Source organism: Rhipicephalus sanguineus, chromosome 2 (assembly GCF_013339695.2).
Source record: "Rhipicephalus sanguineus isolate Rsan-2018 chromosome 2, BIME_Rsan_1.4, whole genome shotgun sequence".
NCBI classification, from domain to species: Eukaryota; Metazoa; Arthropoda; class Arachnida; order Ixodida; family Ixodidae; genus Rhipicephalus; species Rhipicephalus sanguineus.
This window is the reverse complement of record NC_051177.1, coordinates 229,247,933-229,273,250: the sequence shown is the minus strand read 5'-3', so window position 1 is coordinate 229,273,250 and position 25,318 is coordinate 229,247,933. Positions and strand designations below refer to the sequence as shown.

At 47.2% G+C, this 25,318-nt stretch overlaps 1 pseudogene; it reads right to left on the bottom strand.

The window, feature by feature from the left end:
• Window positions 1-222: 222 nt before the first annotated feature.
• Window positions 223-25,318, bottom strand: LOC119382277 (uncharacterized; annotated as a pseudogene).

Genomic DNA, 25,318 nt, shown 5'->3' with positions numbered 1-25,318 from the left:
ATTAAAGGTTAAATCTTGTTTATATAGGTTACACCCTTTTCTTTCGGAATGTAACCTTTGCAAAGGTATACAGCAATCGAAAAGACATAGGTTACTTTCAAAACGTCCTTTATTAAAATGTCCTTCGTGCTTTCTCAAGGACTCAAAAGGCAACTCTCATATATGCTGCAATGTGACCTGTATACAATGTAATATCCAACCAGCAAAACGGTGCACAAAACCAAGACGAACAAAAATATCAGTGGAGTACAAGGTTAGCACACATTCTTCTTTCTCAAGAGCAAAAGAAGATTCTTCAGGCGGTTTGTGAGCAGTCCACGAGGCACGGGTGTGTCCGGCAAGGCAATCTTTTGCAGCAGGACAAGGACCGGTGAGAAAGCAGGCGGGTACTCTAGATTTTTGATGTAATATGTCAGCAGGCAAAAAATGAGGGCCCGCTCTATATTTCTATTAGCCATCCGGATTATTTGCTCAGCGCTTCCAGCGTAAACGCAAGTGTGTTCAGGACAGGTATACACATGGGGTGCAGTGATTTGCACGTCATCCGGTAGAGCCATCTGTGAAATATCACAATAGCGCCATGAAGAAACAGCACGGCAAAAATTCTTTCTCAGCATACTCAAGTGAGATTCGTAAAAAAACAAGAATTTGGAGCATTCTTATATTACTGTGATAATTAAAGCGAAATTCAAATTGTGAAAAAGCGCTTGATGCAACAGTAATTGATAAGTGTACGCATCTAGTAATCATTCCACAAACCTCGTTGATAAGCGTGTGCCTTGAATGGCCTTGCAAGTGCTTGACGATGTCGATGAATGTGCATTCACGTTGTTCTTTGCATGAAAACGCTTCCGACACTACTCTTAGCTTTCTCTCCAGGTCACCAATGCTGCTTTTAAACCTAAGCTCGACTTCGATGCAAAGCTGGAGAAAAACAGTCAAGATAAAGCAAGAGTGATGATTAATATTAACGACAAAATAAAGCTTTCTTTCTAATATCCCTCATGATATGAGGACGTAAAGCAATACAATATTAATTTCGACCATTTAATAACAATTAATTACTGGATAAGTGCACTGGTCCCCCTCACGAATCGAGATTTGGAGCAACAAAATGTTAGTTTTGGAGCAGTTTGGAGCACCTAAATATGCATTTCGGAGCACTTAGCTACTGCATGCACACTGCTTAAGACTATTTCAATACTTAGATTTCGAAGCATAGCTCCAAATAGTACTGGCATGCTCCAGAGCGATACTCCTGTGCCTTTAAATTTAAAAAAGAAGGCAACTAATTTGTTTCTTCTCAGTTGAAATAATAACAACCAGCCTGTTCAGAGAGTCTGCATGTTTTTGGTGTTTGATTGAGGAAGGTGCCAAGACCTTGGTTTATACATCTCGTGAAGTTTTCAAGCTAGGCCATATTATTTTTTAGCATGGGCGTAACGAAACTAAAGAAAACATTTTATATATGGGATCCCTGTTGAACAAATAAGGTGCTTTTTTTGCTAGGATGCTAATGAATGCGTGATGTTCTGCTGTGCTGAATACCAATGAGGCTCTCAGTTCTGCATTTTGCTGGAATCTTTTTGCATAGAGCATGTTCCTTTTCAGTTTTCCTTCAGAATACGGAAGGGCTATTCCAAGTTTACAGCATGTGGATTACCGCAAGATCAATATGCGCGACAGACAAAGGACCATGCACTACGGCTGCGTTATGCTCGAGGCTACTTTTGTGCCAAAAATGACATGGATCATTCGCTAGACGACCTTGAGCGCGAGAGTATATGTCCTCGGCGCACGCGACCTCTAGCACTGTGCGGGTGTTCACGTCGAATATTCCGACTATTGCATACTAGATATACCATGGCCTCCGAGATTAGCCGATCTCAGGGGTCATGGTAGCGCGGTCCACTCGCGGCCAGGCAAAAAGGGGGCGGCGTGGCTCGCAATGATGCACCGAGAACGCTCTGCCTGAGTGCTTCAGCCGAAACGACCTCGCGCTTTCTCCTGCATCTAAAGTAATGCATCGACGACGGCACGGCCTCGTAGGCCGCCATCACGTCGCCCTTTCCCTCTATCATCGCGATTCGAATGATTCGTCCGCTCACTATTTGAGTATTCGCGCACCCACAGCAAGACGTAGTCGTATACAGAACACATTGCTTCAAAATAGTGTGAGATTAGGCGCACTGGTGACACCAAATACAGCATAGAATGACAAAAACCTCAGCTTAAACACGAGTCCACATACGTTTCATGTAGATGAACACGTGCTGTCACGCATAAACCGTTTTTATTGATCAAGTGCGCAAATATACCGCCTGCGCGGAATCAATCGACCCGTAAAACAAAACATTTAGTTAGAAGAGGTTGGTGTGAGGGATAAGGTTCGGGTAATCACGGCAACTTAAAGAATTGTTGCCGAGACGGACGACGACATTTGCAGCTTGACGTTATAAGGCTTTAATGCCACAAAATGATGATGAAGCTTGGCGCGTTACAATGCAACAGCGAAGAACTGCCCTATAGCTACTAGCACGACCTTGAAGGACTCAAGGTCTGACCCTCAGCGTAGTCCCCCACTGCACTACACAAGATTTGTGTGATCACTTCACCGTGTGACGGTCGAGGGCGGATCAGTCGATGAGTTGTGCTGCATCTTACGCCGACAGCAGCGATGACACAGGCATGGTCGGAGCGGAGCGTGCGGCAAAGCCGATGTGGCAAAGACGTCCCGGACAGCCAGTAGTAGTCCCAGGTCTGGAGTACGCCTGGGTCCGAGAACAACGGACCGGCGCCGGCTGCTGGAGCGCCTGGTAGACGGGAGCCAGGCTCGAGCGGTCACCAGGCACAGGGGTAGGCTTCGGGACCAGGACCCGACGAGCGCTTCACCCTGCTACTGCTTCGTTCGGTTTTCGTTACCGAAGCTCTCCTCGTCTTCTTCCCCTTCTCTCTTCTTCCCTGGCTTGGGTTGACTTAGAAGACACGATGCCGCCTTTTCTGATCTCATCGTCGTCTTCGTCAGCGCACGGCACAGCACAAACCCACAAGCACAACGCACCAGATGAGCCTACCGCGCACATCATGACAGTTGGCTTGTGCACGACTCATGAGCTCCTTCCGAAGCTGTTTTTTTTGCTCCATGGTTCTGCACGGCGGAGCACACTACGGCAACAAGATTCACAGGCCGTGCGATTGCAAAACGTCTTAAGTAGCAAAGGAGAATTTCGATAACTGAGAGCACAACTTACTCAGCCGCTTCTGATACACGTGACGTCTTCAGAGCACTAATATATTGACGCATCTCTTTCGCGCTGTCGCTAATCTTGGTCATGACCTCCGAGATCAGGCTGCGTATGCCGTCTCGGAGGCAACGTTTCGGTGCATTTAGGCAATAAATCGCGCTCCTTTATCACGATGGTAGAGAAAATCTCGCTTGGCGCAATTCGACGCGAGAGTAGCATCGGAATTTACAGAATTCACAGTTTTATATATCAGTGACCTACTATTCCGTGCAGCAGAATATTAGAAAATGCCGGCATGCATTCTTGGCGATGCATTCTTTGAGACTCGGAAATAGACTTGCACTTACAATTTCTTCTAGCAAGAAATACTGGGGCAGTGGATCATCATGGCTTTTGCAGCGTTCTTCGTACGTCACTTTAAGGAGGGCCTGCATCCTTTCTGTGTCAAGCGTCACGGCGCTCAAATGGGTCGCTTTCAAGGCCTGAAACACATTGAAAGAAAGAAAGTGACTACGAGTTACCAATGTTCAAAACTATGTAATCTAAATTGCACATGCAAACAAACCTGTAGCTCGGCAACAGCATTCTCCTTTGTGATCTCAGTGGTGGCTGAAAGAACAGTGACATGCGCTCTTTTCGATTTTCTGTGATTCCGCACCTTTCGAGCCACAGTCAACCTCTTGATGAATAGGCTCTGAAAGAAATTAAATATGCTTGCGACCTCCAAATTAAAAACTGTTTTTTTTTCTACCTAAAGTGGCACATATTTAATAGTCATATGCACTCTAAAGACATTAACTTAGAACAGTTAGCACCACCAAATTTGCTGCATTAGTTCTTTGAGGAAGTAAAAATGAAACAGAGCACACTTGTAAACCTTTGAATGCCGATGAAGGACAAGGTGTGCTCTGACATGAACCAGTGAAGCGAACAGATCTGCCTACAACGATTGGAATAAAAAGTATACTCTCATTTGAAAGGAGCATCAGCTTGTTATACACAGCGCTTTTCAGAGTACATAAACATGGGTCCTCGTAGCCAAAAGGTGCTCTTCAGGCTCACCCCACAACATCATTGGGTATTTCGCGGCGAGTGCTTCACCAAGGACTTTGTACACTGAGCGACGCTCCCCTTTGTTCCCAGTGGTAATGAGATTATTCTCACTAAAAGAAAAAAAAATGCAGATCCTTCTATCCCTCGCCACAGAAAGATGATGCACAATATCAGCAAGGGCCACTGATATAACAGAGTAGCACTTGCGACTTAATTCAAGGTTTAATCGCATGCTGGCGCTATGATGTACCTTTTTCCGCATTCGAGAATACATGTGATATCTGAAAAACACAGCGCGAGCACCTGCCCATGCACTGTTAGAAGCTCCACCGTGCATTATCCAAACCAGTGGCTCATGCAAACTTTCTGAATGGCTACAGAGCCATTCAGGAATGCGTAACCAGTAACTATGTAACCAAGGTTGTAACTAACCATATGACTTAAGCTGCGTGCTGTGGTGTATCTTTAGATCTAAAATTAGGATCTGTGAACTCAATCTAAAACAGCGAAATAGAACAGCATGGTTCAACAGCGAAGAGGAAAACTTGCTCCAGAAACAAGGTCAATTCTGCGCGTAGCTGCTGGGAAAGTTTTTTTGCAGCCTCTCTGAAACTGCTTTTCCTTGCAGGACAGGCTGAACGCTGTCAGAATTCTGGCATATTGTGAAGGAGCCAGTCATGAAATTCTTAAGCAGAAAGAAAACAAGCTTTATTCACAAGGGATCTCTCACACCAAGTACATGCTGCATTTTATTCGCATGAAGCAACGATAGGAATAAAAGGCGCCAAAATCACAGGCATTACAAGGTGACTCATGGATACATTTTGTGACAGCATAAACGACATCATTTCTGGCGTAAGTATATATTGCCAGGGATACAAAAGCAGTTCAGGTTTAATCACAACACCGTGCGGTGTCTTCAGCAGCAAAAATGCATTCAGCCGTTGTGAATAGCTCACTTTGGCTAAGACCAGAAGAGAGATGAAAGTCCTGCCTAACCAAGGTACAATTGTTTCTGTTTCGCCAAACATCGGAACCTCATTTTGTTGAAATACAACCACATCAGAAACAGAGATTTTGACACCAGAGACAAAGGCAGAGTGCATGGACATAGCTGTCAGGCCAATAGCACAAGGGTCCAGTCCAGATGGCAAAAAATCCAACGTCAAGCACACTGGTGCACCTACATTTGTTGCAGTGACACTTTCCGTAGCCACCAGCTTGGGCTGACGCGGCCCCTCCCACAAGTCATTGGACATTCTCATCTGATAGTAATTGGCAACAGATAATGGAATGTTTGTGAAATTCCAGAACTTTTTTGATTTCGGAAGAGCATTTTTACTTTCAAATCGCATGGTCCAATGGTGGTGGGAAGGACCAAATCTCCGTATTTGAGAAACCATATGCACCAGCATGTGCAGTTTCGGTTTGAATGAATCAGAACCATATAGTTGCACAAAAAGCTCGTTATGGCGCGCTACCATGCATTCAATGTCCCTGAGTGCATCTGGGGAGATAACAGGAGAAATGAATAATTGTGTGATGACGCACAGCAGCCGAAAACATTCGCAATGAGGATCTTGTGCAGCCTCTTCAGGCATATATCCATCGATAATAATGAGAAAATGCAGAAGTAGCATTAAGCTGGAGCTTGCCGAACATGGAAAGCTGAAGTCTGACTCAAAGCTCCGGGGGTAATCACTTTTACTGACATGTCTATGAAAGCAGAACTGTGACAAGGCAGCATTCAGTTCGCTGAAACTCATCCACATTGCCTCCCTGACAACAAACTTACTGAACAATGCCACCTCCAGAGGAACGACCCCCTCTAACAGAATGTGCATTGGGTCATATAGCAAGTCTGTGAGGACTGAGAAATTAGCGATTTCCGCAAGTACAGATCTTGACTTAATTCCGCACTGTGCTGACAATTCAGTACGGTCCTTTTTTGAAGTTGCTGCCTCAAGCGCTAGCAAATACTCTTGGTACTGGGACTCTGTACGTAGTGGGCATTGTATTTCATAATGAAAGTTATGAAAATCAGTTGTAGGAACTTTGCAGGTCCGGCACGCCAAACGGACATTCTTACTGAAGCTTTCTTTAAAGCCTGCTATATTGTGGCATGCCAAGGAGTCCCCAACATAGGCGAGCAAAAAACCAAACAAGACTTCTTTACCACAGGCAGTCTTTAGTGCACAGCCACTTTGGAGTGAATTTAACGTGGAAACAAAGTCTTGAAGGAGCAAATGCTTTGCTTCTTGTGATTTAAGCGCACTTGCTTTTCCCACTCCAAGTAAGAATATGCTGGCTATTTTGGATCTTTCTGACGGCGGAATGTTAACAAAAGAGACATAAAACACAGTTAGCTTGCCTCTACGGCCTCTTTCATGCCTAGAGGATTGGTCAATTCAATATCATCGCTGTACAAAAGCATCACAATAGTGTTCATCTGATGAGAACTTGCAATTGGGTGCATTTGAAAACGTGTTCCGTCAGTGAAATCTCTTAGCAACGCATCATTTGACGTCTCCAATGCACACTGAAAGAGGCGCGCATAGCTCGGGTGATGTAGCAAGTTCTCAATCAGTCTCTCCAGTGGCACAAAGTAACCTTTCTCACCATGCCGAAGTTTCACTTCCTCTGCTGGAACATAAATTCCTTGAGAAGCATATAGTGCCTTTCTTGATCTGTCATTTTCAACTGCAGACACATTAACGGATGTTCCAGCAGTCGATAAAATATCTTTTACCCCCGCAACAACTGCATCGACTCCCCCTATCGGACATCGATAGTGCGACTCAAGCTGTCTCGCCAGATATGAGAGCTTTGTGAGGATATCTGTACTAGAAAAATCGTCTACCGCATTGTGCACATCATTCTCGGCATACCCTGATGCTGCATCGAACGAGGCACTGCATACATTTTCGGCCGTAGAAACAAATGTCTGCGTCTGAGCCGGGGACACGCTCGGTTGCTTTTTTAAGACTACTGTGAATGCCACAGTCATTGATTTGAGATGATGCGCATCCGCTGTCCGTATGCAGTTTGTACTGCGCCATGATCAGGAATCTCTTTCTGCACCTTGTGCATATCAAATCAACCTTGCTCAGGTGCAGTTCCCGTACATGTCTCACAAAGGTGTAAAAATATCTGGTGGTAAATGTACACTCTGAACATGTGTGTTTGCCGACCTTGCCGGCTTTTGAAGACCGAGGTGCTTCACTGACGCTTTCCCGCGGTGCTGAGGTGGAAGGAATTTCTTGCGACACCCCTGCAAACACCGACGACACTAATTGTACACACGTGCAGCAAAATCCCTCTCTCTCTCTCTATCTTCATGTACATTTATATATATATATATATATATATATATATATATATATATATATATATAGCGGGCACGGCACCGCTGCAAGGATGGCAAACTTACGCCCACTGCTTTTGCAGGCTACCATAACTTGGTTCTTCTGCGCCGCAGCATGGGATTCCTGCCTAACAAGCACCGACTATTGGACTAGGTCAGCACCTGCATTCCCGATGCCAACTCTGGACACAATCAGCCCAGGAATCAGGCAACACGGATCTGCGACTACGTCACTCGTCACCGCTAGCGCGGGCGCGAGTTATAAAGACTGGCCGACCACAATCCACTTCGGGCACGGCACCGCTGCAACGATGGCAAACTTACGCCCACTGCTTTTGCAGGCTACCATAACTTGGTTCTTCTGCGCCGGAGCATGGGATTCCTGCCTAACAACCACCGACTATTGGACTAGGTCAGCACCTGCATTCCCGATGCCAACTCTGGACAAAATCAGCCCAGGAATCAGGCAACACGGATCTGCGACTACGTCACTCGTCACCGCTAGCGCGGGCGCGGGTTATAAAGACTGGCCGACCACAATCCACTTCGGGCACGGCACCGCTGCAAGGATGGCAAACTTACGCCCACTGCTTTTGCAGGCTACCATAACTTGGTCTTCTGCGCCGGAGCATGGGGTTCCTGCCTAACAAGCACCGACTATTGGACTAGGTCAGCACCTGCATTCCCGATGCCAACTCTGGACACAATCAGCCCAGGAATCAGGCAACACGGATCTGCGACTACGTCACTCGTCACCGCTAGCGCGGGCGCGGGTTATAAAGACTAACCGACCACAATCCACTTCGGGCACGGCACCGCTGCAAGGATGGCAAACTTACGCCCACTGCTTTTGCAGGCTACCATAACTTGGTTCTTCTGCGCCGGAGCATGGGATTCCTGCCTAACAAGCACCGACTATTGGACTAGGTCAGTACCTGCATTCCCGATGCCAACTCTGGACACAGTCAGCCCAGGAATCAGGCAACACGGATCTGCGACTACGTCACTCGTCACCGCTAGCGCGGGCGCGGGTTATAAAGACTGGCCGACCACAATCCACTTCAGGCACGGCACCACTGCAAGGATGGCAAACTTACGCCCATAAGGCTACCATGCGCCGGAGCATGGGATTCCTGCCTAACAAGCACCGACTATGGGACTAGGTCAGCACCTGCATTCCCGATGCCAACTCTGGACACAATCAGCCCAGGAATCAGGCAACACGGATCTGCGACTACGTCACTCGTCACCGCTAGCGCGGGCGCGGGTTATAAAGACTTGCCGACCACAATCCACTTCGGGCACGGCACCGCTGCAAGGATGGCAAACTTACGCCCACTGCTTTTGCAGGCTACCATAACTTGGTTCTTCTGCGCCGGAGCATGGGATTCCTGCCTAACAAGCACCGACTATTGGACTAGGTCAGCACCTGCATTCCCGATGCCAACTCTGGACACAATCAGCCCAGGAATCAGGCAACACGGATCTGCGACTACGTCACTCGTCACCGCTAGCGCGGGCGCGGGTTATAAAGACTGGCCGACCACAATCCACTTCGGGCACGGCACCGCTGCAAGGATGGCAAACTTACGCCCACTGCTTTTGCAGGCTACCATAACTTGGTTCTTCTGCGCCGGAGCATGGGATTCCTGCCTAACAAGCACCGACTATTGGACTAGGTCAGCACCTGCATTCCCGATGCCAACTCTGGACAAAATCAGCCCAGGAATCAGGCAACACGGATCTGCGACTACGTCACTCGTCACCGCTAGCGCGGGCGCGGGTTATAAAGACTGGCCGACCACAATCCACTTCGGGCACGGCACCGCTGCAAGGATGGCAAACTTACGCCCACTGCTTTTGCAGGCTACCATAACTTGGTCTTCTGCGCCGGAGCATGGGATTCCTGCCTAACAAGCACCGACTATTGGACTAGGTCAGCACCTGCATTCCCGATGCCAACTCTGGACACAATCAGCCCAGGAATCAGGCAACACGGATCTGCGACTACGTCACTCGTCACCGCTAGCGCGGGCGCGGGTTATAAAGACTAACCGACCACAATCCACTTCGGGCACGGCACCGCTGCAAGGATGGCAAACTTACGCCCACTGCTTTTGCAGGCTACCATAACTTGGTTCTTCTGCGCCGGAGCATGGGATTCCTGCCTAACAAGCACCGACTATTGGACTAGGTCAGCACCTGCATTCCCGATGCCAACTCTGGACACAATCAGCCCAGGAATCAGGCAACACGGATCTGCGACTACGTCACTCGTCACCGCTAGCGCGGGCGCGGGTTATAAAGACTGGCCGACCACAATCCACTTCAGGCACGGCACCGCTGCAAGGATGGCAAACTTACGCCCACTGCTTTTGCAGGCTACCATAACTTGGTTCTTCTGCGCCGGAGCATGGGATTCCTGCCTAACAAGCACCGACTATTGGACTAGGTCAGCACCTGCATTCCCGATGCCAACTCTGGACACAATCAGCCCAGGAATCAGGCTACACGGATCTGCGACTACGTCACTCGTCACCGCTAGCGCGGGCGCGGGTTATAAAGACTGGCCGACCACAATCCACTTCGGGCACGGCACCGCTGCAAGGATGGCAAACTTACGCCCACTGATTTTGCAGGCTACCATAACTTGGTTCTTCTGCGCCGGAGCATGGGATTCCTGCCTAACAAGCACCGACTATTGGACTAGGTCAGCACCTGCATTCCCGATGCCAACTCTGGACACAATCAGCCCAGGAATCAGGCAACACGGATCTGCGACTACGTCACTCGTCACTGCTAGCGCGGGCGCGGGTTATAAAGACTGGCCGACCACAATCCACTTCGGGCACGGCACCGCTGCAAGGATGGCAAACTTACGCCCACTGCTTTTGCAGGTTAGTTACTTGAATGGTGCTGTGTCTTTCAAGACCAGTAACTACTGCTTGCTCAAGGTGTCGTGCCCAGTTGATGCCCGTAATGTTTTTATATGCTCATTAGCTGTTTTAAGTAACATGTGTTCTGCCTTATTTGAACTGTTGCTTGTCTTGTCTGGGGACGTAGAATTAAACCCTGGCCCAATGACTAAGGCGGAGGCAGATTCCCTTGCCACCGCATTAGAGACAATACGCCGGCTAGAGCAAACACAAGCTGCTAACATCGAAAGGATATGTAAACTTGAGGAAGGACAGGCTGCTCTACTTACTGATCTAAAAAGTGTTCATCGTGATCGTGCATCTGCTTCAGATATGGTGCGTGAGCTTAAACAGGTGAACGAGTCTCTAAGCGCCGATCTGAAATTAGCCAAAGACAAACAGTCTGAGGCTGACGGCAGAGTCAAAGTGCTAAATGCTAAAATTCTAGCACTTGAGGCGAAAAATCCCTCGGATGATTCGAATAGCGGACCTAACTCATTGCGCACCCTTTCAGAGCGGATGGAAAAGATCGCGTCCAGATGCAATGACACCGAAAACAGAATGCGTCGTTCAAATCTTCTGTTCTTTGGCATCGAAGATGACGCTAAGGAAGACTGGACTGCTACGGAAAGGAAAATGATGGCCTTCTGCTCCAATAAACTCGATATAGCTGCAGACAGTATACAGTTCGACAGAGCCCACAGATTGGGAAAGTTTTCAGATTCAAAACGAAGGCCTGTTATCACTAAACTGACTTACTATAAGGACAAAGAGCGAATCCTGGCGAATGCTAGAAAACTGAAAGGCTCTGATTTCTACATCAGAGAAGATTTTTCTTTGGCCACAAGGCAAGCTCGGCAAAAGTTGATCGAACATGCTAGGACACACAAAAAACCCTTCAAATTATCAGTGGACCGGCTGCGCATTGGCGACAAAACGTACGCATACGATGTCAGCACTGCATCAGTGGTTGAACTCAACAGATAGCTAGGTACCGGGACGTCTCCAGTGCACCGCGTTGCTCCATCCTTTTCATTATCATTCACAAATATTCGGAGTGTAATGTCAAAACGTGACCATCTTGCTTCCTATCTTGATGACTGCGATTGTGACGTTCTTGCGCTGACGGAAACATGGCTGCACCCTGATATTTCCGACAGTGAAATCGCTTCTTTAGCGGACACCCATAATATATACCGCTGTGACCGCACCAAAAAAAGAGGTGGTGGTGTCCTTCTCGCAATAAAAAAAAACGATCACCTCCCATGTTATCAACACAAATTCTGAGCTAGAGGTTGTGTGGGTTGTGTGTCTCAGTTCCACCACGAAGGTTCTGTTTGGAATTTCCTACCGCCCCCTGACTCCACAAACTACTTCGCTAATGAACTCCGGTCTAGCATCGATAAAGCAACAGAACTTTGTTCGACCAAATTCACTTACCTCCTTGGTGACTTCAATTTCCCCCTAATTGACTGGTCACAGCTGTCCTCATCATGTCGCCTCTCAACAGAATTTATTGATCTAACGGTAGACTTTAACTTATGCCAGGTTGTTCATCTACCGACTCGCGGTAATAATCTGTTAGATCTGATTCTTACGAACGCACCAGAGACTATAGGGCAGATTACACATCTAGACGGTTTCAGTGACCACAACCTACTCCAAACAACCATAAACGTTCCTTTTCAATTCGCTGGAGTTGAAACAAAAACCATACGCGATTATTGCAAAGGAAACTATGCCGAAATTAACAAAGAGCTTGACTCCTTCTTTAGCCTCTCACTTTTGCCGTCATTTTACTCAAGACCCATTGAAGATAACTGGATAAGGTTCAAAGAGATGTTGTGCGCACTGGTCGACCAACACGTGCCTCTTATCAAAATAACAGCCGATAAAAACAATCCGTGGTTCAGTAAACATCTTCGACAGCTTCGTAACAAAAAGAAACGCTTATACAAAGCCGCAAAACGTTCGGGCAACGCGACTTCCTGGGAAAAATATGACTTCTGCGCAAAAGATTACTGCTATGCTCTTTCTGCTGCAAAAGATATGTACTTTGCTCATGATCTCCCCTCACTGCTCAAGTCTAACCCTAAGAAATTCTGGCAAATCTTGCGCCCCAATGATCACGTTAACCGCATTGTGTTACACGACGATAACGGTGCTCCTCTTCCAGACAATCAGTGTTCATCTGCCTTCAATCATTTTTTTTCATCCATATTCACGAATGAAAGCTTAGATAAGCTGCCAGTGGTCACTGATTGTGACTACCAATACATGACACCCATAGACATTTCAATCGAAGGTATCGCGCACTTAATTGATAATCTTAAGCTATCCACTACATCAGGTATCGATAATATTAACTCCAAAATTCTAAAGAATACGGTCTCGGTTTCTAGTAAGATTTCATTCCACATTTTCAAGCAATCTCGAAACACTGGTCAGATACCCACCGATTGGAAAATCGCCAAAGTTGTACCCATCTTTAAAAATGGCGACAAAAACATAGTTGGTAATTACCGACCCATTTCATTAACGTGCATTTGTTGTAAGATGATGGAACATATTATCGCATCTCATGTTTACAGTCATCTCGAATCTAATAACTTCTTTTTCGCTAAACAGCACGGGTTCCGGAGAGGTTTGTCATGCGAGACTCAACTACTGGAATTAACAACAGATTTGCACTTTAACATGGACTCAAACTTACAAACAGACTGTATCTTCCTTGATTTCTCTAAGGCATTTGACCGCGTTGCACATTGTCGCCTCTTCATCAAGCTATCCGCAATAAAACTGGATTCCTTAACTCTATCCTGGCTCCGAAATTTCCTTTCCAACAGGCAGCCATTCACCATGGCCAACAATGTCTCCTCATCTTTTTCTTATGTTTCCTCAGGCGTACCTCAAGGGAGCGTACTTGGTCCCCTATTGTTTCTAATTTATATCAACGACTTGCCCAATAACATATCATCCTGCATGCGCATATTCGCTGACGACTGCATTATATATCGCCCGATTCACAGTTCCACCGACCACATGGCCCTTCAAGAAGACCTCGACTTAATTACCGATTGGTGTGCCACATGGCTAATGCACTTGAACTCAACAAAATGCAAAGTAATGTCTTTTAGCAGGAAGCATTCCAAATCCAACTTTTGGTACAGTATAAATAACAGCACATTATCCGAGGTCTCTTCTTTCAAATATCTAGGCATCACCCTTACTCCGAACCTTTCATGGACTACCCATATTACTAACGTATGTGCCAACGCTTCTAAGTCATTAGGGTACTTACGTCGCAACCTTCGAAGCTCGCCCTCCCTCATTCGCAAACTTGCTTTCCAAACATTCGTCCGCCCACAACTTGAGTTTTCCTCTTCTATCTGGTCTCCCCATCAAAAGTATTTGATTACCTCATTAGAATCAATCCAAAACAGAGCCGCTCGTTTCATTGCTCAAAACTATAACTATCGTTCAAGTGTGACACAAATAAAACTCTCTCTTTCCCTCGAGTTGTTAAGTGATCGTCGCAATATTGCCCTGTTGTCGCTATTCCATAAATATGTGTACCAGTTCGACCATCATGTCTTAGGCCTGCATACATCACCTCACACATCTCGTAGAATACAAAATAATCTAAGTTTCACGCGACTTTACGGTAACACTGACGCCTTCAACTATTCGGCTCTTCCGCGTGCCATACGACTATGGAATAGCTTACCTAATGCTACAGTCGGGGAAGCTGACTCGGTGAAATTTCGGCAGTCCCTTAACGCGCATATCACCAGCAAACCATGTTCTGCCCAACTTATCATAGAGAATTATTAATGTTTTCAGGGGTCATTCAGTTGATTACGTAGTTACATGTGCGATGCTTTCATGTTGTAGTCCCCCCTCCCACCTCCCTTATTCCATGGTATCCGCTGTATCACATGTATTTGTCTATGTATTTTATTGGGCACAAAATTATTCTATGTAACTTGTATTTCACTTTTGATGTTACCTTTGAGCCTGGTTCCTGTATCATCGACCGTTTATAGCATTTTTATTGTACTACTTCCTTGTTTGACATGCTTTGCTCTTGCATATCAGTTTTGTTTACCTCATGTAAATTGGTTTATACCTTTTGTGTATGCAGTTTCTGTTACGCCCCCCTTACCCAATGCCCACGTGGCCATGTAAGGTACTTTCAAATAAGTAAATAAATATATATACATACGGCTTTAAAGTCCTAAAACGGTATCATTACAAGCGGCGATGTGGGAAATCTCATTCTCCACGGTTGCCACGTAACAGGCCCGTAGCCAGAGGGGTGCCCCTCCCCCTCCCCCCCCCGAAATTCTAATGGTTGTATGTGTTTTACCGAAAATAATAAAAATGGGTGTGTTTCAAGGCTTTCCGAAAGTGCCTCCCCCTTCCAGAAAAAATTTCCTGGCTACGGGCCTGCCACATAATATGCAATAGCTGTACCTTCGAACAGTTTCATGCAAACCATAACTAAATGGAACGAAAGTACACCATTCAGTTTATAGAAACGACAGCTCTACTTCATAAGCAATGCATTAGTGTTCTCAGAAGGCAACGGTAACAAGCACTGTTCGGTGGTTCTTAATATTATTGGTTCCTTATAATATGGTTCTTAAGTGGTTAATTCGTAATAATATTACTCCTTGAAGAAAAATAGGCAATATACTAACACGCCACCGTCTACTATTTGCCGTTATGCTACGCGTGTGTTTGCAAGGAGTGACTAGTGGGTTGCAGCACAATTTACCTTCATGGCAAGCGACGCCAGGCTGTTCCTCAAGGTCTAGCTCATGTTCTGATAGGTCTGATAATGGATGGTCTTCCGAAAACATTGTCTCATCTGCAATGAAAAGTTGCGAACAAATAACCGATTTAATGCCTGCCAAGACACTCTATGCAGTGGTTCCTTGTAACGCACTATCCTCGTTAGCCATGCTCTTGTGGTCTTATATATAGCTATATATGTTCATGAATTATGCGCCAGGGAGTGGACAGAATAACTTTTAATGTGCAGCGGCGTCAAAAATTTAATAAAACACTTCGCCGCCTTATGCTGTTTAGACATCTGCACTAAATAACTTATCATGTATCCAATACCGGATCAGTAATTGCGACGTTTTGGAACAGAGTTCCGTTTTCAAAGCTGTGATTTCAGAAGCATCAACTGCATAAGCCACTGGTAAAATGCCCATAGATCAAAGTTTTTGACGCGTCTTCATTCTTACAGTGATACGTAGTACTAGAAAACATACAAGGTTACGTGGTATTGGCCTACGGTGCTGAACTATTAAAAATCAAAATTTCTATCGTGCGATTTCTGTTTCGGCAGGCAAACGTGGCTTCGGTGTGAAATTCGGTGCATCGATCACGCGAGACATGAAACGGTTTCAGTATAATCACTGAATACGTACGCACGTCACAAACTTCACTGATGGCTCGAGAGGGCCATAACGTGATTAAGGTTTTGCGAAATTAGAAGTTGCTAAGGGCACCCTAAATCTGGCGTTTGGGCTTACTCTCCCTACTGCACTGGCACCTTAGATGAACAGGCTGGCTTAAATGTTCAACTAAGCATGGACTGCGCAGTGGCCACACAAATGCGATTATTCGTGCCCGCAGTTGGCCTCTGAAAGGTTGCGACACATAACTCAATGCACAAGGAGCGAGATGCGCAGAGATATCGAGAAATCATGTCAAATAAACTCCGGCGCCGTAAAACGAAGCGTGCGCATTCGTGAACATGCGAAAGCATACAGAAACAAGCCATAGGAAGAGGGAGAGGCAGCAAAATAAGAACTTTTTTTTTGGACAAACAAACATTCTAATAATCATCATATCTGGGGTTTTACGTCCCAAAACCAGATATGATTATTAGGGACACCGCAGTGGAGGGCTACGGAAATTTCGACCACCTGGTGTTTTCTAACATGCACTGACAACGCACACGGGCTTCTACCATTTCGCTTCCACCGAAATGCGACCGCCGCGGCCGGGGTCGTACCCGCGACCTGCGGGTAGGCAGCCGAGCACCGTACCCACAGAACCGCCGCGGCGGACAGAAAAAAAAATTCCAAGTGTGCTGCGCCCACTAACCTTTCGAGTGCTCAGGCTGCGCGCTCTGCGTAGGCACTTCAACAACTCCACTGCCTTGTTCTGTACCACCTACGTAAATACACAATGAAATAAGAGACAGAATCGTGTCGTAACAAAACGTAAAATTCTGTCAGGCTATCGATGCCGTCTGCACAATATGGTGCGCTGAACCCTCAGACAACCAGTGTCGTTTATGTGTTGCATAAAGCATAATTCTGTGGCACCACACATTAAGTATATTCACTCGTGCCCCAAGCGTATCGTCAAAAGCTTACGGCGCAGAACTCACTTCACAAGTACAGAAAGCACGCACAGAGTTCTAGAACTCTGGTTTAAAATATTGATGCCGCAGCCATGCACTGGAAGCTTGCGCATTTATGACTACACGAAAACCCGTAATCACCGCTGCGCACGAGCACACATGAGATGGCGATTTTTATTTGGAGAAGGATAATCACCCTACTTTTCAAAGATAGCACATGACAACATGACGCAGCTGCGCTGGTACTCTGCTATAAAAAGGAGCACAGATAGCAGATAAATCGACAAAAATATCTCTCTACACTGTGTCGCGAGCAATAGGTCAGTCATGCGCAATGATAAACTGACTAAAACTCATATATATATATATATATATATATATATATATATATATATATATATATATATATATATATATATATATACAGCTAAGACAAGCACTCTAACAACAAAATCCACAAACGTGGCCGCTCTTACCAGCTGAGAAAGGTCCCGATTTGACAAGTATTGAAATCAGGAAGACCTCACATGCCGTCAAAGTGTATCTGAAACAAAAGCCACTTACCCAAGTCAGTTATTCGGCCATGAGCCGCTGGGCAGTGGTTGCAGTAGTCGCAACGAATGGCGTTTGCTGCGGAGTCGTCCGGTGAACAAAAAACGACGTAACGCCGACAATCACAAGAAGTTTCGTTGCAGCTGCCACGCAGCACACCCCACATGTCTTTGCTGCTCAGCGGCATCACCGGTTTCACGCAACGCACACAATCCCAAGGAAGCGAATTGGAAACAAAGTTTACAAGCGCCGCCAGGAAATGGCGTGCCTCACGCGTGCTGCCCGGGCGATTCGGCGCTGCACGCTGCATGCTATGCACGCGGTGCGCATGCGCTGCGCCTGTCGTGGCGGCGTCTTCCCGCGGTCTAGACTTCATGGCGTCGAACGCAGCCGACCGCCAAGCGGAGGAGAAGCCGCGCTTGCGGCTGCGGTATACTTTCACCATGCTTTTACCCTTCCTTTCTTTTTTGGCGAGGGACGCGGTGAGGCTGTGTACACATAAGTTACAGCGTTGTTCATAGGTTACTACGGACAGGTTACACTGCGCTTTTCGCGCTGGTAACGTATGCATTGCTCGAAATGTGGATTTTTGTAACTTTTAGGCACCGCAAAATAACGAAAACATGAAAATAAACTCCTTTGTAACCTTTATTCCATAAGTTACTCACGCCCAAAAGTTACATTATAGGTAACCGTATTTAGAGTGAAGTATCGCCGACTGAATAGCTTGCATTCTCTTATTAGTTTCTGCAATGACAACGACTAACAACTATCACTAGCACAGTCACTTTTCTACCAGAAAAGGTGGTCTTTAGAAGAATAACTGACTCATATTAGATGGCCACTTCGTTGACCAGTTGTTCAACGCTATCAAAAATGTTGAAACGTTATAACACATACCATTAACTTCATGGGTCAAATTCGAAGTACTTCTGTTTTGTAAATGTTTTTGCCACTGGTCGGCCGACTTTACTAATGTATTCAGCATCAAAATTCACCCAAACATTCCCGCACGAATGCTTTTAGCGGAAGAAGTTTTATTTGAATACTAATTCTGTGCATGAATCGAGCCTGTCATCATATTTATAGTGCTCTATCCTTTCAGCCGCTGAATCTGTGGCGCGAGCGCTCATATAATACACGGACAGTTTCCGATCTCTGTGTTTACACATATTTACTCACGCGCGTGTTTGGGTCAAGCGTAACAAGTGCATTTGCTTCAGTGATGTCACATAATTTTACTTTATGAAAATAGTAAATAGCTCAGCAAGGCGTGTTGCTGAACTAGTTGGTTCATTACTTGAGAAAAATAGGTATGGTGCAAAAAAGACCGGACGAAGTGAAGACACGTTTTGTCATTTGAATGTTTCCAAATCAACTAGCCCGCTGACCATCTTTAACGAACTCACAAACACGTGTTCCAACGTGGTGTACGCAAAGTGTTCATGTAGCGACATGTGGCAACAAGTGATGCATTGAAAATTCGACGAACGCCTTTCTCAAACGGCATGCCCATAGACATGCTGGGGGGCACGCACACCATTGTGGTAGGCTGAGCCGTGCTTTCAAGAAGGGAGAAATCGATTTTTTTTTTCGTCTCCTTCAACCTCTACCCCCCCCCCCCCCCCCCGCTCCCTTCGTCTCGTTCAGCGTCATTGTCGCGAAACTCGCTTGACCAGGCACGGTAGGGTAGCCGTCCCGACGGAGGGACAATCGTAACTGCGGGAGCAGGTTTTTTTCACTCCGACCAGCAGAATTCTTCAAGAAGTGCGGTGTGTGGACATGTGTGGTGGAAAGTGAAAATCGTGCACGAGACGGATACGCGGCAGGATTCCGGCATTGTTTTCGGCAGAGATCACCGCAGCGAGAAAGCAGGGGCCCCCTGCTTCCATGTTGAACTCGCTCACCTCATATAAGGCCACGTGTTCACTACTGTTACGTGTCATCAGATTTTTGTTCTCTTCTTATCGCGTATTTTCTGTTGACCATCGTGTTTTGTGTATTCTGATATGGTGCGCTTGCATTTTTTATTCGCTCGTGTTTTTAGCGATCCAACGGGCACACGTGAGTGGTTTTTATGCACAATTCCTTTCTGTTACAATCTTACCTTTAGATTAGGAATGCCTGCGTGTCTATCTTGTTTTGATGTAGAGTTCATGGGATCTTGTGGTACCGCTCGCAATGTTTTTCGCGTCGTGTGGAGCAGTTTATCCATCTTTTTGGCCCTTAAGTTATCACTGAAAAAATTGCAATTTCCGCTTAAAGGATAACGCTAATTTAATTGCCAGTCATGTGTTGCGAATACCTACCGTTCCTTGGTGAATTTAATAAACGCGGAGGGGGGGGGGTGCTCCTCTGCTCGCAATTAGCTCACGCTTATGCACAATCTTCTAGTCTAGTTGCCACTCTTAATCTCGCTTTTTCGGCGAGCCGCCTAACATTATGTTTCTTTTCTTCGGGTCCGTCTTTAATCCTACTTTAATGCTGCCTTCGTTTACATCTCCAGAATTTTTTTCGTGATTCGGCACCGTCGTTACTGAAAGGCGCGATATCGTCCGCAAAACGCAAGCAGCTATCATATTCTTTGTTAATCCTTATTCCTATTTTTGCCCGTTCTAGTTCTTTCAATATTTATCGTGAATGTGCCGCGCATAACGTTGGAGAGATTGTAACTCTTCGCATAGGCGTGCGCAAAGTGGGGCAGGGGGCGGCCGGCCCCCGTAGTCACCTAGGAAGAGGTGGGCGCAAGGTCTGCCAAACGCATTGACTTAATAGGGAGGGGGGAAGCGCCGCGATGAACCTTCGCCCCCCCCCCCTCTGAAGGGGAACCCTGCTCACGATTTTGCACCTGACCCCCTTTTCGATTTGGATTGTCCTGCTTTTTTTGAGGAATACGGTGGCTGTGGGGTTGTTTTAGATGTTGGCTACGGTATCTATAGATGTTTAGATATTCCTTTATGACATAATTATTCCGGAACTGCTGGCGTGTGTTCATCTCTGTGAATAAATTTGTGTTTATCACCTTGCAAATGTGTTGCTCCTTAATTTCTCAGACGCATGCGTAGTTGGTGCAGCAGGCCTTTCATCAATTTAGTTTTGTTAGAGATAATATTGACTTTCGTTCTCGGCCTTGCACGGTTCGACAGAATTGTGGGTCTTAATCGCACACTAAGACATCAGTGGAGCAGTCGTTCTAATTAGGCAGCATTTTTCGAATATGGCACCAGTGGTAGTCGATGAATGCCGTTGGGCCGCGAATAGCCTATTTTAGCGCTGCTGACTTACAGTAGAGTAACCACAGTAATACCGAACTGCCGTGGTCGGCACGCAGCCATTTTACTTTATAACACGCGTATCAGCCTGCCTGATCAAGTTACTTTACGCATCGAGCAACTACTGCCGGTCTCACCATATAAACTAGCTACGTGCAGACCACGACGGTACAGTACTACCGTACTTAACGCACGGTAAGCCACCACTGCTAAAACATAATAACGGGTGTAAACGGTCACACCGGCGGCTACCCGACGTCGGCGGGGCCAACACCACGCCAGCATCGGCTAGCATACACAGGCCCAATGACGGCTTGCCATCATCGGCTGAATAACGGTAGGCCCGTCTCGGACCGACGCTGGCTAGCCCACATCGGCCCGAAGCCGGCAAACCCGCATCGGCCCAACGGCGGCTAGCCAACGTCGGGCCGATGCGGGTGAAAGTAGCGCGAGCGTGATTTGCCGACGTGGGCCAATATTGCAGCCGTCATTTGCCGACGTTGGGCCAATATTGGTCCAATGGCGGCGTGCTGTCTGGGAGACGGGCACTGGGGCGTGGCCCAGGCTCGTGGACGGCACGCGGGTGTGGACCTGTTAGGAAGACCTGCCCGGGACGAAGCCCGAGCCAAGGAAGGGTAGGCCGGTCACAGGAGCCGGGGCGAGGCCAAGCTCAGGAGGCCGCGATGATGGCGAAGCCGGAACGGAGCCAGAACATCATGCGCTCTCGTCGAGTTCATCCTCTGTCTCCGCCGGCCAGGCCTTCTGCCTCGTCGGTCGAGCTGCGTTCCCGGGGCCCGCGCACCACGCGCGCTTTCCTTCATCGGTCCCGCACGCCGATCATCATCACGGGGAGCCCGCGCACTTCAAAGTCGACACCACACGACGCCGACGCTCGTTCATCGTCCTCTCAGCACACTTCGCCTCAGTTCAACATGAGCGGGGCGGCAAGACAAGGCAAGGGTGGATACACTCACAAAGCGTATAACAAATTGTCTAAATAGGTGAAAATTCGATGCGGCTTTACACCACTCGTCCAGCTCGTGGAGAGACTATTCTACACCACTAGACATTCGGTCGTATAGTCTGCACCGACAATATCGGAGCCTCGTATATAATCCACGCGGAAGTCATAGTCCATCAGCGCTGAACTCAAACGGAGTATCCGTGTGTTTACTTGTCGGGCCGAGTTGATGTATCTGAGGAGTTGGTGGTCAGACGGCAAGGTGAAAGGCCGGCCATAGAGGTAGACATGGAACTTCTGCACACCCCACACAATGGCGAGGCGTTCTCGTTCGATGGTCGAATATGCCGCTTCGCGTGGTAGACGTTTCCTGCTGGCGTAGGACACTGGATGTAAGTGTCCGTTGTGCTCTTGCAGCAGTACGTCCCCGGACTTGTTGGCGATGAGTCAGTGCGCAATACATAGAGTTTCTCGAGGTCGGGTGCTCTTACTAGAGGGCGTTGTGATAGCATCCCCTTGAGTCTTTCAAATGTCTTCTGGTGGACGTCCCGCCAGTCAAGTTTATTCGCGCATCCTTTCCGTGTGAGTTCTGTGAGAGGATGCGCGAGCTCTGCAAAGTTTGGTACAAGCTCCCTATAATAGCCAGTAAGGCAAGAAAAGCTCGGAGTTCCTTCTTAGTTTCCGGCCACTTCGCAGACGTGATTTTTGCGATCTTTCATTCACTGGCTGTAACATGCCTTGTCCTACATCGTGGCCAAGGAAACTTGTCAGGAATGCTATCTCACTTTCCTTGGGCTTTACAGTGAGATGGGCGGCTCGTACGCGCTCGAATATTTGAAGTAAGGTCGCCAGATGTTCCTCCCATGTTTTGGTGGCGACGAGAACATCGTCAAAATAGTAGTATACGTTGGGGACGGCGCCAAAAACCTCTTTCATCAGCCGATTAAATACGGCGGTTGCAGCCTTAATGCCTGGCGGCATGAATCGGAACTGGTACAAGCCCTAATCGCATGCAAATGCTGTAAGCTCTTTGGATGCGCTTGACACCGGCACCTGCCAGTATCCTTTAGTAAACTCGATATTCGAAAAATACTGACGTCCCGTGAGTTGTGCGAGCACCATGTCGGGTCGTTGTATCGGCTCTGAATCCGCTACGACTACACTATTCAGCTGCCGAAAGTCAATGCACAGGTGCTTCGTACCGTCCTTTTTCTTGACGACAACAATCGGTGCCTGATAAGCAGATGCCGAGTTTTCAATGATGCCTAAGTGCAACATTTCTTGGAATCTCTTTTTCCACGGCTTCTTTACCTGCGAATGGCATCGGATATTGCTTGACATGGATGGGTATATCTGTCGTTAGGTTGAGGTGGCACTGGAAGCACATCGGTTTTTCCTGGCAAATCAGAGAATATGTCGTGATATGTTTCAAGCAACACCTCTGCTTGTTTCAGCTGGTTTTTAGTAAGGTTAGAGCCTACAGCCACGTCTCGCCAATTCTGCGTTTCCACGAGTGGGGCATGAAGTGAATTCTCCGCGTCGTCAGTTTCTATTTGGTTGACTGACGTCACAGCAGCATCTGTCGTCGTGGACGTGTCGGTGGCCTTCCACAGCTCATACCTTTTGAGCATGTTGATGCGGAAGACGGTGGTTTTGTGACCAAGGTCCACAGCATATTCCAATGGGCTCTTCTTGTCTATCACAGTAAGAGGTTCCTTCCATGTGAGGATCTGTTTGTTGTGATCCGCGGGTAGCAGCACGAGAACTTCGTCCCCCACGCATAAGTCCTGTTTCTCCGCATTGCGATCATAATAGCTCTTCTGGCCTTCGCAAGGCCCTGAGACGCAATTTCGCAGGTTCGTTGGAGTCTATCCCGCAATTCTACGATATATTCGTATGCCGAATTGGTCACGTCATCCAGCTTTGGGTTAGTCCACAGGTCTTTCAAAATCGTCACGGGCCCACGAACGTACCGGCCGTATAGTAACTCGAACGGCGAGTACCCAGTACTCTTTTGTGGCACCTCTCGATAAGCGAAGAGGAGGGGCCCGAGGTAGCGGTCCCATTTCTTCGGGCACTCCTGACACACTCGTCGGAATATGCGTTTCAACGTGCCGTTGAATCGCTCCACCAACCCATTGGCCATCGGATGACATGGGGTTGTCGGTAATTGCTTAATTGATAGTAGTCGGCTGAATTCCTTAATTACCGACGACATGAAGCTTGTCCCGCGGTCACTTACTATTCCGCGTGGTAAGGCCACTCGGGACAGCATTTCCATTATCCCTTCTGCCACGATCTTGCTATCACTTGAAGGCAGTGCGTTGGCGTCTGGATCAGAATGGGGCATAGCGCAAACACACACGGACGAGGAAAAGACAACAGGAGAGGCGCTAACTTTTAACTGGTTGTTCATTTTCGAAAGCAATAGTATAAATAGATCCGTACGCAAAAGTTCTACTCATCGCACATGAAAACCTGCCTCGTCAAGAAAGGCCAATTCATTAGCAGTGAGCGCCACCGACGGGCAGCTGACACAACTAACACCGGCCCTCGCGGTCAGGGCGGCTTCCACAATCTCTCTCGTAGTCTTATCGGCATTCCTATATACCACTGTGAATTCGTTGAACAACGCTTCACACCCACAGTCATTACAATGCACAGACACGTGCCCATGTCGATATCGGCCCAACTTCTGCCTATGTTCTCTTAGCCTACCATTCAGGCATCTCCCCGACTGCCCAAAGTAAACCTTGCCGCAAGAAAACGGGAACCGATACACTACGTTGTTTACACATGAAACAAATGTATACTGATGTTTCTTCACACATTCTTCGCGTCTCTTGGCTAAGAGGTCTGCGGCCTTGCAAATGCTCATTAGTTTCTGAGGGGCGGAAAACAGCAGATCTACCTTGACCTTCTGGCCAATTTTCTTCAGGGCGTGTGACATGTTGTGAATATACGGCACGACAACCTTTTTCATTCCTTCAGAACTCTTTACAAAAGTGCCACTCTGTCTATTTAACTTTTTTAGCCTACTGTCCGCTACTGAGATAAGTACACGGCCAGGGTAACCTGCCAGTGAAAGGCGCTCCTTCTGATTAACAAAACTACTAGACATCTTATGGGGGCATGATTTGCGAAGCGCGTTGTCAAAACAAAGACTGGCAATTGCTCGCTTCACCAGCTTAGAACGGGATGATTGATATGGAAGCAGCATCTTGTTGGCCTTTCTTGACCTTCCTTTCTTGACGCGCCAGGTTTTCATGTGCGATGAGTCGAAGTTTTGCGTACGGATCTATTTATACTATTACTTTCGAAGATGAACAATCAGTTGAAAGTTAGCGCCTGTTCTGTTGTCTCTTCCTCGTCCGTGTGCGTTAGCGGTATGCCCCATTCTGAAGCATGTAACCAACTCGCCCAAAAAGCCACTTTGACAGGCGCCTGGATAACTTGTCGCAATATCCACCATGGTTACGATGTACCTGTTGCCCTTGGAAGATGTCGGTGCCAAAAGGCCGACGATGTCGATGCCCACGCGAGAAAACAGGGCCTCAATGACTGGCAT